The 16,442-nt window shown below is 40.1% G+C and overlaps 1 protein-coding gene across 2 annotated transcripts in view; it reads right to left on the reverse strand.

Moving 5' to 3' along the window:
- The window catches only part of sgl (UDP-glucose 6-dehydrogenase sgl), a 79,095-nt gene extending 70,401 nt beyond the window's left edge, over window positions 1–8,694 (reverse strand). For both annotated transcript variants that reach the window (XM_068391637.1, XM_068391640.1), the window contains exon 1: window positions 8,600–8,694. The gene's annotated coding sequence lies outside the window, so the exon portion shown is untranslated. The remainder of the gene's footprint in view (window positions 1–8,599) is intronic.
- Between the last annotated feature and the right edge of the window lie 7,748 nt (window positions 8,695–16,442).

The following is a 16,442-nucleotide window of genomic DNA, read 5'->3' on the forward strand; positions in this document are numbered from 1 at the left end:
CAAAGGCTTCCGAGGAGTCAGTTTCGCCCTTGGAGAAGTTACCACGTCAGATACTCCTCTCTTCCTCTTCAGGGGAGTAGAAGCTGCCAATGAGAGAACAGGCTTAAAAGCCTGCATGACCGCTCTGACCAGGGACCCGAACCAGGGCTGCTGACTGACAGCTGCGCTGTCAGAAACTCCTTCTAGAGGGAAGGGGATCGTTCAATCCCTAGGAGGAGTTACCAAAGGAGGGTTTGCCTTAAAAGAAGAAGAGGAAAAGTCCCTGGACCTATCCGGAATCCTCCCTCCCTCTGGCGAGCGCACTGTTCTGCGCTTACAGGGGGGGGGGGGACGCGACGATGATGACCTGGCCGCGTGTGGTCCTGCAGCCTCGCGTGTGGGATCGCACTGGGGATTGCGCTGGCGCTGGCGTGATGAGATTTGCCCAGGTTCGGAGGGCGAGGGCGCGCGGGCGAGGGCGCGCGGGCGAGCGGGCGAGCGATGGCGCGCAGGGGCGCGGGCTGGAGACGGCAGATAGCACGCAGAAGGCTGGATGAGCGCTCGCGTGCGCAAAGGCGATTGTTCGTGCGCGCGGGCGCACAGGACCTGGCCGAAGAGCCCGTATGGACGATAACGTTGGGCGCGCGCCTGCAGGAGATATATCCCTTGCGCGCGGGCGCGCATGAGAGCACACATCTGGTTGTGGAGGTGGGCGCGCGTCGGAGACTGTGCGAAGGCGCGCAGGTGAAGGATGGCAAGCAGGCGGGGTCCGATGGTGCGTCGGCGATTGATGGCGCGTTGGAGAGCGCTGGCGAGCAGGGGAAGAGGTTACCTTCCCCCTTGCGCCCAGATCAGAAGATAGTTGGCGCGCAGGCGAGCGCTGGCGCGCAGGAGAACAAGGGCGCGCATGGTGCGCATCAGGATGAGGGCGTGCAGTAGCGCTGGCAAACAGGAGAGCGCTGGCAAACAGGAGAGCGCTGGCGCGCAGGTGAGCGCTAGCGCGCTATAACAGGAACTTCTGCATGCGAGCGATTGGGTTCAGGTGATCGTTGGCGCCCAGGGGAGACCTGGCGCGCAGGGGAGACCTGGCGCGTAAGGGAATTAGGCACAATTTTGTGTGAAAGCCCTTTGTGCCCCGAAGGGACCGTTGCCCATTTAACAACGGGATGAGTTGGCGCCCACAGCGCGTCAGCAGCCAGGAACGGCGACGGCAGGTCAGCAGGTCTGGCGGGTGGAAGGTCGGTGTGTCCTTTGTAAGGACGACCTTCCATCGAAGGAGATCGCGAATGACCTGCGGAGAGGTCCAGGGATGTAGTTGGTACAGTCGGAGAACGACGGCGAGGTTCCTCTGCGGCGGACTGCGGAAATGATGAACCGAAGAGGCGCCTCCTAACACCCTTGTGAGGTGAAGGAAGGCCTCTACGGCGAAGAGGAAGGCGAGCTTCACGCCTAATACGCCCTCTGGGGGCCGTGGGGTCAGCGGCTGACCATCAGCAGTCCTCCGAAGAGGAGTCTCTGAGAGTGAACTCCGCCGAGGGGGAGAATCACCGGCAGGAGAGACCGTTGGACTTAGTTCCTCCCTCGAAGGATGTTCGGAGGGGGAAACCAAGCCTTCAGCTACATCAGCAACATCAGGAGCAGAGGTTTGATACAACTCATCGGAAGCCTCTGACACAACAACGCCGACGATAGACAGAGGAACAACCTCTGCTAAAGTCAGCGATTGTTTGACAGCTGCCCCCAACCTGATCATGTCAAACAAGGCTTCCTTGGAGGGCGAACCCTCAAGCCCCAAGGAAGCCCAAAGCTGCAACAAAGCATTATTAGACACATTTACATTAAAATCCTTACCCGGGGGAGGAGGAGGAGCTGCCTCGCTATGGGAGGCAACTCCCTCTCCCAAACCCCGAGATTGGTCAACAGAACTATGGCCTTCGCTACCACTCGACAGTTTCTCGGAAGAAACCGATCGAGTGGGAGCTTTGGAGGAGGTTTGAGCCACGGAAGAAGAGCCCTTGGGATTTTCTCCTTTCAAAGAAACCTTCGAAGGAGAAATATCCCGTCTGGACTTCTTCCGGTGCCGAGAAAACCTCTCCCACTGGGAGGTAGACCACTCCCTACACTCACCACACACATTATTCTTATCACACCGCTGGCCCCTACAGTAAGGACACAAGGTGTGGGAGTCCGTTTCAACCGCCGACATATACGTGCCACAAGAGTGGTCAAGTAATCCAGGACACATACTCATCACAGAGGCCAACTTCACACACACTGTCAAAGGAAAAGCAAGCAAAAGATTAGCCCACATCCGACTACCACCGGAGCCGAGAGCAAAGTGAGCTCAAGCACAGGTGTGTGTGTGGGGGGGGGGGGTAGCAAGCTACCCTCCCTACCCCCCGCTAACTAGCGGTGGGGTAGTAAACCCTCGTTAAAATACTAATGGCTCGTCATTTCAGCTACGCCAAAAGTAATATTAAATAGCATGGTTTGTATTTCAGTTACGGAACAACTGGTTTTTTGGCTTTAACTCTGGGATTCTTCTTTAGGGGTTTTGCACATAAATAGGGGGAAACCCTACACCTCGCTAAAACCTTACTATGCATGGTCCATGGCCTAATCAAGCTGTGTGTGTGATACTAGCAGTGTGACTGTCAAGGTAAGAGTTTTTCCAAGTCATAGGAATCTTCCGAGGTTACCAAGTCATTCCCAATAACCCCCTTGATATGGCATGGGTACGTAACAGTATTAACATAATACTGTACTAGGTTACACAAGGGAACAATGGTTTACCCGCAGTTGGTTGAGGTCAGCTTTGCAGAGGATACAGGGTGCTGATTTCCCCAAGAGGGGGGAGGATGAAGAAAAGAAGGAGAAAGTCATTCTTAATGATTCATTCAGACTAAATCCAGGTAACCAATGCCCTCAATCCCCTGCTACTTGTCCATCAAGGAAGCTAAGGTGTTAAACCAGTTGTTATGCAGCCACCAAAGGACTATTAGTCCTTTGGTGGCTGCATAACAACTGGTTTAACAATTCAGGCTCCTTGATGGACAAGTAGTAGGGAGTTGAGGGCATTGGTTACCCGGATTTAGTCTGAATGAATGATTAAGAGAGACTTTCTCCTTCTTTTCTTCATCCTCCCCCCCTCTTGGGGAAATCAGCAACCTGTATCCTCTGCAAAGCTGACCTCAACCAACTGCAGGTAAACCATTATTCCCTTGTGTAACTTAGTATTGTGTCAATACTGTTGTCACCATGTCCTATCAAGGGGGATTTTGGGAATGTCTTGGTAACCTCCTGTGGGTTACCCCTTACACGTAGTGGGCGGTGAAGGTCGTCTAACGCTTCCACACACCCGGCCGTAGAACCTGCGCCACAGAGTAGTTTCATTGAATGCCAGGGACGTTGCAATGCCCCTGACGTCATGAGGTCTAGGTTGATGTGCTGGAGGAGGATTTGGATTCAGTGCTCGGTCAATGACCTTGCAAATCCAGGAAGAGATAGTGTTCTTTGTGATCTCCCTCTTGACCTTCCCCGTGATGACGAAGAGGGCTAGCACACAGGGGTGAGCTGCTGATGTTCTTTATAGATAGTACCTCAAATTCCTTACTGGACATAGTAACAGTTGATCTGGATCGTCGGTTACAGAATGGAGACTCGTTATCCGGTAGGAATCGAATCTACAATCCATTAACCGCGGATTTTGTGTCTTTGCAACAAACTCAGGGGGAAAGCTGAGGCTTATCTCTCCCCATCCCCTTGAATGGGCGATGTCATACAAGAGACTATGAAGTTTGCTAACACTTATGGCCGAAGCCAAGGCGAGCAGGAACACCGTCTTCAAAGTGAGGTGGCAGTCTGTTGCCTGGCGTAATGGTTCATAGGGAAGACCCTTCAGGGAATATGACCCGAACCACGTTCCATGGAGTAGATATAACTTCCGACTGGGGACACGAAAGTCTATAATTTCGTATAAAGAGAGATAGCTCCAGCGAAGAGGAAATATCTACTATTATCAGCTTAGAGGCCAGACTCAAGGCTGAGCGGTAACCTTTTACTGCTGAAACAGAGAGGAACATATCCTTCCGCAGGTGCACAAGAAACTCCGCTATTGCTGGAATAGTGGCATTGAGGGGAGAGATACCTCTTCCACGACATCAACCACAAGAGACCTTCCACTTTGCCTGGTAAACTGCAGCTGACGATCTTTGCAGGTGTCCAGCCATTCGCTTAGTAAGTTGCTGCAAAAATCCTCTCTGAGTCAGGAGGTGCTGGATAGTCTCCAGGCGTAAAGTCTAAAGGGCTTCGCCCTGCTATCGTTTCCACCAGAGTTTTGTTGTTCACTGATGCATTAAAGGAAGGTTGGGGAGCTCGCTCCTACAACACCTAGTATCAGAACAATATAACAACCAGGAACATTGATGCCATATCAACGTGTTAGAGCTTCAAGCGGCTCTCCTCATGCTCCAGTACTTTTGCCCTCTTTTGACTGGTCACTCGGTGGTTCTGATGAGCAACATCACCGTAGTGGCATATATACACAAACAAGGCAGCACTGATCCTCAACAAGCTTAGCAGGACACAGATCATCGAGTCGGAAAGGTTTTTGCAGCCTAGATAGCAAATAAGATCCTGGCTTTGTAGGGTTCTCTGACAGTCGACTTACAATCCGCCCTTATTATTCGTGGGTTCTATCTTTGCGGTTCAGACATCCATATGGCCAAATGTAAATAAAAATTCATACAGTATACATGGTTATGCGATGCTGCTTGTAGCCACATTTTTTTGTATCAGGCGTTTTAGGAGTCGTTTCCCTTTCCGCACAGCACAGTACACCATCTCTCACTAACTCTTGTCTCATTCTCACATCATCTGTCCTCGTGAATGCATCTCCCACTGGTCTTTGTGCAAACACCACGTGATCATCTTTTCTCGATATCATATTTCTTTACAGGTTTTAATTGCACAGAGTTCAGCAGTGTATTATGATGGTGCATGTTCGTACATGACCTATACATATGGTACACTTCAAGTTCAATGAACGCAACTCACAATCAGTTGAAGTTTTGAGGATTGCATCATGTATCACGAGATCTTATGGTGTAGAACGTGCAGTATGGAAATGGTTAGTTGTGTGTTTTAGTATTTACAGTACAGTATATTCAAGGATAAATATAAATGATAGTAGTACGGTACTTATATTAATAGAACTGTAATGTATGGTATATGAAATTACTGTAGTACCATACTGAACAGTACAGTACTGTACATATCGGCTGTGTGTTAGGTAATGAGTCGACCTAACCACGAGCGATCACTTACGAGTGATATGTCGTCTCACCCTAGCTAATTAAGCTGTACCTTAGTGATAGTACTGTACATACATTACAGAAATATACACTACAGGTCGTACAATGCTAACTTTAGTGTTAATACAATAGTACAATATCAATGCAGCATAAAATTAACTTTGAAAAGTCTTTTTGAAGTAAGAGCTTCCAAGTATACTTGTGCATAAGTTTCTGGTACTTGTTTTATATCAACAATTACTGTATTCTTACCACCACTGCTGTTGCATGAGAATGTTTCCCAGAGGAGAGTTCCATCTGTAGTATTTTGAAATTTAGTGATTTTCGTTTATTTTTGTAATTGATTATATTTATAACATGCTTTGTTCACTATATAGCTGCTGTTGCACATTTGTGGGTAAAAATTATCCCTAAAATAATCACCCAAATAGCTGGAGTGCACAACGCATCCAAACAGCTTTACAACTTCATGAAAGCTTGCAATAACATTTATTTGCAAGGGTTGTGAGCCAAGGCAGAGTGAAGATCATTTGAGAGACGTGATATTGCAAATTTCTAAAATCATTTGTATTTTTCCTATCTATACAAACATGGGTCCTTTAACAGGAGCATGATTTCAGCCATTAAACTTTGAATGAGGTACAATAGTAGTAGTTAGTAAAAAGATGAAGGGTAAGCCCAGCCCAACTGATAGTCCACTCTGCACTTACTTTTAACCTTATTCCTGAGCCCTTAAAGGTAACAGCAAAATGGATAAGGGAGTCTTGGTTAGACTTCTTCACATCGCCGCCTGTATATACTTTTGTGGAAGAGGGCCTTAGCCTTCAGCACCGCGGCACTCCTCAAGGTTAACGCCGTCCTCTGTCCAACTTGCTTGGAGAGGCGGGAGATGACTGCACCCCTCCTTTTTAGGACCCAGTTGGCAAACTGATTTGATTACTGGCGTGCCATGCTGGGAAAGGGAGACGGGTTGGTACCCTCAAACAAGTAAGATCTCCTTCGCCAAGAGAGTTCAGTAGGCAGGATCATGTTTGACCAGCTAGATCAAAAATAAATTCTCTGGTCTGGAGGTCTGCAAGTTCACTCTATCCAAAGCCCAGCCAGGAAATTCTGACTTTGGCAACTTAGATCTCTGAGGGTCACCAAAATGCCAATCAATGATCATTAGACACCCATCACAGGAGCCACAGTAACCTCTCCGAGTTCATAACACTAGCGAATAAGTGCAATAACATCTATGAATGAACAATTTTCAGAGTTCTCTGCCTCTGCAAGCAGCACACTGGAGTTAAACTCTGTTAGGACACTGAAGACCCGGGATTACTCTTGATAGGGGGAAGGTCTCAATGTACATCTGAGAAGACAGTGCATCCTCAAAGGGTACGCATACCCCAGATGGAAAACAACTGAGGGAATGTCCAGAAAAGGTTGGCCGATCGACGATCAGATTCCCTTTCAGAAGCAGAAATTACATCAGCTTTCGTGTCTTCAGGGGCTAACAAAGTATAATGTACTTTAGCCTCTAAACCCCATGCAAAGCACAGAACTGAGCGATGTGCAAGAGAGCATGGTACTGAGCTGTATGCATAAATGCGACACATGATGTACTGGCCACTCAGTGATATGGAGCCATGCCACCAATCCTTGGTATATGATGAGAGAAAATCCGAGATAACATACAGTACAGTACTTTAATGACTTTTCTTGGCCAATAATGCTCGCTCAATCTTCGACAGGATTAAATTGAAACATTTACATTTAGATAGTTCTTTGGAGAAGATGTGTCTATTGAATCATACCAAATAGGTGGACATGTCCATTTTGGAGGGAATAAGAAGTGTAACTTGCATGTTTATAGATATTCAGACCAGTTTTGATGGCGTTAATCTATCTAAATAACATACTTTCCAAGTTTCAAGAACAGGTTAAACTTGGATATGTTTGAAAACCAAGTTTCAGAAGGGAAGGAAATCAAGAATTATGACTTGTCTTAGGGTAAGCTAACGGCACAGAGGTGTAAGGAGGGGGCGTAGCCAAACCCAGTAGTTAAGGTTAGGTTAGGTGGGGAACCTTGGGTTATGTCGTAGCCCAGTCTTTGATTACCTTTTAAATATAATTTTTAAATTGTAATTTTGAGAATTTAAAAACTTTTATAATCTATAAAATATGGATTTATCACACATATTCATCAGAACCTTTTGAAATACCTATAAACACATCAAGAACTTCTATTTTCTTAATTAGAAAATTTGTCCACAGAAACTATAATTTTACCTATTTTACTATACTGTACTATAATACTACTCTATGCCTGCAAAACCTGGGCTCTTACTAAAGTTCTTGAAAAATGCTTTGAAGTCTTTGAAAATTTAAATTTGAGGAAAATCATAGAAACGATTTTCCATCAAGAAACTCTAGAATGGAGAATTAGCTACAACTGGAAGAAAGAGATGGAACCAAGCAATCCCATATCAGCCAAGTTGTAAAGTCAAGGAAGATTCAATTAGCTGATCATATTGCGAGAATGGAGGACACATGTATATCCAAACAAATACTAATTGCTAAAGTCATGGGACGGAAACCATTGGGATGACCTAGAAAAAATTGGAATAGATGCCTCAAGGAAGATCTTGCCAGGGAGGGAACTGAAATGGATACATGGATAGATTTAGTGCTAGATAGAGGAGAGTTGGAGACGTCTTTTGAAAGTAGCCGTGGGTCAATGAGTGGCCTAAAAAACCAATAGAGTAGCAGTAGTATAATTGGAGCCTTTGTATATCAGCGGCCAATTCCTCCCTCATACATAAATGGAAATTTTTTTCCTATTATTTAGTTCTTCTTAAGACTTGGTACTATATAACCAGTTTTTTTTCTGTAAAACCTCTACTCAATAACACCGCCTAACCTAACGTACAAACCAAGTCCTTACCTGACGGATGGGGGGTAACACCCCCTTTTCTTAGCTTTGGGGGGTAACACCACCTTTTTCTTGGCTTACCCTAGGTTCGATTCGTAACCATTTTCACTTTAGCGGACGGCTACTATCATACATGCACTCGTATAACTATACCTGGATCCCTAACAAAACTATGGTAACCTACTGTAGGAGTCTATAGGATACCTCTAACCTAAGCTACATTAGACAATGAAATATACTAGAAATATTTTTTGTTTCTAACAATTAATGACTAATTATATATTGTCAGTCTCTATTTTAAGACAATTTTAACGAAATTGGTCAAAATAATGATTAAAATTAATATACAGTGCTATACGCCGGGTGACAGCAGTCTCACGTTCATACTTACAGAGAAGAAGTTTGACAGACAACTGTAGAATAGCAAACCCGGGGTGTCAGATTTTTTCCACTGGATTATCGTACACAAGCCTTGAAATTGTCATTTTTCAACCAAAATTATCGTACACACTTTAAACATAATTATTAAGAAGTTATATGATTGATTTATTTCAAAACTTTTTTTTTAGTATAACTGTTTAATTAAACACCCACACACATATATGTATATACCTAAGGTATGTATCGTACATCGTATCGGACCTAAAATAGTCGTACATGTATGATAATTATCGTATAACTGACACCCCTGTAGTAAACAAACTTTGGCTGTAATGTGGAAATGTTAATAAAGATCGTTCTACAAATACCATGGCTGTACGAAATGCATTATAAAATTTACTCAATAGATGTCACTAAAAGTTATGATGAGTTCAGTGATTTACATATTATGAGTTAAATCTTCCAAGTATGTATATGTAACTACATAAATACATCTATATATGTGTTTGAGCGTATGTATAACTATCATCAATTACATTATCATTAACATTACCTTTATTAAAATGTTTGCGTCAACCTTTGGAGGCGGAGCTAGCCAGCTGATGACCGTAGGGTACGATATATACGTACTCATATTTTACCTCAACTTCTTTATATTTTGGTGACGTATACAAATATAGAATTGTAAAAAGAGTTGCGAAGGTTCCTATAGTCATTATACTATTGAATATATCAAAGAATTAAAGACATTATTGTGCAGGATTCCCAATAGAATGCATGAGCAATCAAATTGGATATACACACTAAATTAAAGATATATAAAGTTATCCTATAATCCCTGGAATGTGATGGAGCAAGAAACTTCCCTGAATGATTTGTTATGATCTAGGAATTTCCGGGTATGGGGCTGGAAGGTAACTTACGAGACAACCATAATAATTGTTCTCTTGTAACCAAAATATCTCTCTAAGAAATTCTGTAACCACAAGCACTTATCTAAGGCCCTCAGAAATATACCCTGCCAGAAACATGAAAATTAAATTGGATAGGTGGTGGCCTATTGATATAGAAAACACCAGACCTTTGTGGAAAATCTATTTTTTACTTGCTATATGTATTCATCATTTGGCTTTGTGCCTCACATGACATTGCATTATATTACCCAGACAAAAAATAATAACCTAGCTTATACATAAATTACTTAAATTTCATATTGAGTAGTAGTCCGGCGGTACAGAGGTCGAGGGTAGGAATATCTGGTGTTTTTTTCTTACATTTTCAAATAATTCATACAAATAAGTTTTATAACTGTTCAAAGCAACAAAAGATTAAATGTTTCGATTAATGTTGATTTGGCAATAAACATAAGTTATGCAGTGTAATGTGCAAAATACTTAGGAATATATACGATAAATTGAACGTGCAAGTCATGTAGCGAGTAAAATTCCCTTGCGTGATAGAACCAGAAAAAAAACCATCCTTAAAGTAAAGTAAGTATTCAAGAACAGCACTTCTCATCCTTAGAACTGTCTCAACAGGTTTATTTCCTTTGATTGTATGATCACAAAATTATTCTTGCTATTAAACAAGTCTTATACATGTCGTATTGTCACAAATTAGCTGTTGCTTCTTTAATGCACCAAGGATTAACACCTGACCATTTCCAATAGCTGCACTTTTCTCCTCTAGAAATCTCAGACAGTTTCATATCACATTTAATACTTTAAAATTGCAGTACCAGGTAAATTAATTGATGCTCCAGGGCAGGGATGGGGAAACTTTTTTTGGATGAAGGCCATTTTGCAATTCCTCAATGCTCATTAACGCCACATAAAATTTTGTTGGTTATTTTATCCTCCAAGTAATGCATTAGTAATCTAAAGAAAGAGTGACTGGTTTATAAAAATCTAAAGCATTATATTTTCAAATATTCAAATTAAGTACTTTTCATACAAGTAATCAGTAAATGAATTATATTGAAAACTAAATTTTAAGATATTTCATTCAAGTTTGGGTGGTTTTCAAACTACCGTAAGTAAATGAATGATATCGAAAGCATGTCATTTTCAAATTACTTTAGTTAAGCAATTAGGTTCTTTGTATTAAAGTGATAAGTAAAATAATACTAATTTTTTGGAAAAGATAGCTTAGAAATATCAACAATATAACGTTTTAAAATATTTTACATTTGCAAGTAGGTACTTTTTATACAATCACATCTCATAAAAATGCAACATCCCAGTGAAATATTGTATCTGTTTAAACATACTTAGCTGTTTTCATTGAAAAAAAAAAATCAATTATTTGCTTTTTTAAGATGTTCAATAAATCCCTAGTTTTTAGCCATCATAGCTGGAACACCACCAGTGCATAGATTATTATAATAAGGATGTAGAATTTAGTCCTCCTTTGTGACATTGCTTTTTGAAGTTGTTAAAACGTCTGTTCCTCCCGTTAAGGTTACCTAAGGGAAGCGCTTGTTTTACATACAATTAAAACTCATTGGTGAAGGCACAAATAAAATATTTTTATGCCAAAAATCTGGAATCTGTAGACTCGTCTAATACTAACATAGATCACAGTGAGGAGATGGACAAAACAGGAACTCCCTCGTCAATCATACGCTAAATCACTCACTCACTGCAACTAGCAGTTTTTCCTTGTCAGCTACAACAGCTGTTACAGCTAACAAGCTAAAACTGCTAGTTGTATTAATTTAGGATTCATTGAATTCAAGGAAAAATTTCTTCCATTCTCTGGGAGGTACATCACTGAACACATCTTTCCTATTGTCTGTGTGTATATATTTGTATGTGTTTACATACAGTAGAATGATTTCAAACATACAATATTGAGTGTCAAAGCAGAAATATACTACACATACTGTACATATATCAAAGGCTATAGAAGGCCGCACTTGATGGTCCTGAAGGCCATATGCGGCCTTAAGGCCGCAGGTTCCCAATCCCTGCTCCAGGGAAAAAAATGGAAGTGTTCGACAGTGTTCTCTTATATAGGCTAAACAGGGAAAAATATGTTGCCTACACGGCAATTTGTTACATTGGCTACCAAATCAACAGTTCTCCATTCATCAACTCCTACTTCGCACTTCATAGTCCTCAGCCATGTAGGCCTGGGTCTTCCAACTCTTCTAGTGCCTTGTGGAGCCCAGCTGAACGTTTGGTGAACTAATCTCTCTCAGGGAGTGCGAAAAACATGCCCAAACCATCTCCAGCTCATCATGATCTCATCCACATATGACATTGGAGTAATCTCTCTTATAGTTTCATTTATAATCCTACCCTGCCATTTAACTCCCAACTTCAACTATTACAAATTTATTACAGAACACATATTTCAGAAAGCAAATATTTCATAAAATACAAATAATACTGTGCTAGAATTCAATGTGAAACTGACCTTGTAAATCAAATACAGAATAAATATAGGTATTTTGAAAATGCACTAAGTGGAAGACAATGAAAAAGAACAAGATGTCGTGAAAATTTAGACAGACAAAGGTTATAGACACCTGATTAAATAAATAAAAAATATATACAGGCTGTATCCGTAAACTCTGTTATATACCACAGACAGAAAGAATTGGTATGGAGTAGATGCTATTTCCAGACCACCTGATAAATTCAAACAACACGACCGAGTGTAACAATCAAATATTGAATATAACAACATCAAAACTTCTTACATAAGAATAAATTTTATAGAGACTGCAAATTACTATGGAAATAATGAAGAGTAAATACTGTTATTATTATTATTATTATTATTATTATTATTATTATTATTATTATTATTATTACTTCCCACTGTTATCCTTAAATTAAGTGGTCGGTTGCCTGATGCGTCCTCTCCAATGCCTTCTATCAATGACATTCTCTTCCACCAAACATCTTCTCTCCATATCATCCTTCACCTTATCTCGCCATATAATCATCTGCCTCCCTTTTGATCTTCTCCCCTAACAGGCTCCTCCCAAACCCTCCTCACTCCTTCCCCACCATCCATTCTCATCACGTGCCCCAACCATCTCAGTAGTGACACTCTTATCATCTCTGTAAACTTTACTATACCTGCCATTCTTCTTATTTCAATATTTAAAATCTTTCAAGCAGTGATATTTCCATAATCCACCTCAGCATTCTCATCTCTGTTCTACGAAGCTTTGCTTCCTCCTTTTGTCTTAAAGCCCCAGTTTCTGATCCACACATCAACACTGCTCTTATTACTGTGCTATAGATCTTGATCTTAGCTTAATTGGCCTTTTATTATCACATACAACTCCTGCTAACTCCCTCAACTTACTTTTATCCTATTATTAACTCCAGCCTCACATCCGCCCTCCTGACTTCTAGTAGATCCTAAGTATCTAAATTGTGTCAGCTGTTTTATAACTACTCTTCTACTTTCATGTATGAATATCTGTCCCTACCTCCCTTACTGCGCAACATAACTTCAGTCTTATCCCCATTCACCCTCAAACCACCCCTTTCCAAAGTCTCTTGCTACTCTACCACCCTTCTCTGTAATTCTTCCCCATTTTCAGCCGTAATAACCAAATCATCAGCATATAGCAACTACCACAACTCTTCATTTCCAATCTATTCACTTAACACATCATGACCAACAAAAAAAAAAAAAAAAAAAAAAAAAAAAAAAAAAAAAAAAAAAAAAAAAAAAAAAAAAAAACGGTCTTAAGGCTGACCCCTGGTGTATTCCAGTGCGTGCGTAAACCTAGGTCTGTAAAAACCTTACACCATATTGGCCTGTACATTTACAGGATATAATTACTGAAGCTGTCGTATGAGATGAGGCCTGGGAGACCATTCAGTGCCGAGGTGCAATAGAGGGTAGCTTAGAAGAGGGATAAACATAGATACAGCCATGGCTTGAAGACTATTCACATCAGGTTAATGTTTTTCTTGCTTTTAGCTGAATTCTTTCAAGCTATGCTAGTGTTACGAGAAGTTTCTTAGATTTATGAAAGTTTATAGTTCTTAATACTTGATATTTTACTTTAATTAAAAACGTTAGTCGTATTTTTCCTTATTTCCAAAATGTTATTTTCTTCCTTTTTGATAAAATTTTGCAAGTTTAAATGTCTATTCTTTAATACAGGTTATCGTAATAGTTACAAATATCTGTATTATCGGAAATGTGAATGAATATTACTATATCCAAATCCATTCACAAAAATAACATTAATGAGCAATGCATTTTTCTCTTATCGGATAAATGTCCATTGGTCCTACCTTATTCTTGAGTGATTTCTTCCAAATATGCCATTTTGATAAGTTCATATTCTATAAAATTACCGCAATAGGAATGACCTAATACTAACAGAGGCTTTATGGCAAACTTGTTTTTATCTCAATAGTCACACACAATCAATAAACAAAAGATATACATATATATATATATATATATATATATATATATATATATATATATATATATATATGTATATATATAATTTATATATATATGTATATATATGTATATATATATATATATATATATATATATATATATATATATATATATATATATATATATATATATATAGTATAGATGTTAAGAGCCAGAAAACTCATTATACATACATATAAGAGCAATTCTCTTTTTGTTGCTGTTAGCTCTTAAATAGAAATTCATTTAGGAAATCATTCACATACCAACGCACACATCTTCTATCCCAGAAGACTAACCGGGGACGAACAGGTCAGCTTTCTACTGAAATTCGTCTCTACCTCATCTGGCAAGCAACTTGGGCAAGTCAATAACATTAGAGCGTCAATGTTCTTTCTCCATGCTTGAGAGTCTGAAAGAATATTGTCTAACTGGATTTAAGAATAAAAATAAAAGAAATATCTAAGTCTGTTGAATCAGAGAGAGAGAGAGAGAGAGAGAGAGAGAGAGAGAGAGAGAGAGTTTCACTCGTTATCTGCAATAGGAAAATATTTAACAGCAAAGGCAGGAAAAATATCCGGCAGTGTGACTGGTTATTCTTAGTTACATTACAGACAATATATATATATATATATATATATATATATATATATATATATATATATATATATATACGATTAAGAAATTCTTATTCTCTATAATCATCATTATGACACCCATGAAAGCTAGTAATTTACATATCTAATGGTAATAATTTTTAAATATTCTATCTTTTTACTTTTTTTCATACTTCAATACAAGGAAGAATGCAGTTCCGCGCAGCATTGTATTCTTATCGATATCTAAATAACTGATGATTAGATAAGACAAATTACTTCTGCTTATGGATCAATGACTGTAAATACTTCACTCTGACTATTCACAAAATTACCCCCAAGAAGTTACTAAATATAAAAAAAAAACACGATAATATTCAACGAGAAACTAATGACATAGGCCTATTTATTCAAAGGCCGTTATAAGGTAAGCGGTATACAGCCCGCTTACTTGGTGTTGATGACCCGAGAAGTTATAAAACCAGAATGTATTTAATAGACGGTCCACTTAATAGATAATGATAATGATAAAATGAGTAAATTTGATGGCAAATTAGATTCAATGGAATTCAGGCACCTAACACCGAATGGGAGAAAATCGTGTTTATATCTAAAAGTGAACTGTGAATAGCACATCTGAAGACGACGAGGTATTTTGTGGTAATTTTCAAGTTGCGGTTTACCCAAGACCTACTGGATACACTCTGTCTGTAGGTCTTGAGTCTTGGGTGTACCTCAGTAGCAACGCATGAAAACTAAACTTTGTGAAGGAACTTAGACGGAGTGGGAGTTGTGGGGGGGGGGGGGGCAGGGATGAGGTTTGTGGGTGAATGACATCCCTGAAATAATGAAAACCCAGGTTTGCTAAATTACACGACTTAAATAGTCTGATAAATACTGAATATGGTTTACACACATTTTGTATAATAGAGCTTACATTATATGTTTTTTTTTTATTAAATATAGAAATATAAATTTTGACTAAGAATAGCAGGAAAGTAATTTCAACGAAAAGAGATAGCAGGGATAAAGTTGAATACAATTCTGAAATTTAGAAACAATATCATCTGAGATTAGGAAAGTGTAATATTTACCTACTCCATTTGAAGTACTTATCCTTACACTTGCAAGTACCATGGACATAAACTAGAACATACTATTGATAGATATTCAAAATAAAAACTGTAAATTATGTCTTTGTAACATTTTACCCAAAGAAAGGCAAATATTAACTCATAGATTACACTACATGAATGATGATGATAAATACAGATAAAAGTAATATGACATGGAACATATATCCCATGAATAAAAGAAGATACCTTCTTTATAACTAACGGGGAGAACACCGAGAAGGTAACTGTTCTAAGAACGCTCTGGTCAAGATGGAGTAAGATCTGACCTTCACCACTTCTTGTGCAAGAATGCCTTTATTGCCAGCAAGCACGGAGGGACGCCTTTCCCGTTCTCCTTGGGCCACAGTCTAGGTCTTCACCATATTACCGTTACGTGAAACTCATTATCCTCCACTCCTCACTGTATTTTATTCCAGGGCGTCCTCGTGTCCTTGGGTTCACCAACAATTTTTTTTTTTGGTGGGGGGCATGACATTTATAAGAGCCCCCGGCCAGAGAAAAGCTTTGGGCAATTTTACGACATCTTCAGGAAAGCCATTAACCCGTGATTCTGCGCAAAATTGATTGCCTTAAGCCCAAAGCGCCAGGGTTTACACCTACGTCAGGAGAACGTTAGAATTGCTCCATATGACCCACCACAAACATGCATCTTGAATAAGTATCCCTTGTTCTTCGTAAATATTATTCACTTTCA

This window comes from Palaemon carinicauda, chromosome 1, assembly GCF_036898095.1.
Source record: "Palaemon carinicauda isolate YSFRI2023 chromosome 1, ASM3689809v2, whole genome shotgun sequence".
In the NCBI taxonomy this organism is placed as follows: Eukaryota; Metazoa; Arthropoda; class Malacostraca; order Decapoda; family Palaemonidae; genus Palaemon; species Palaemon carinicauda.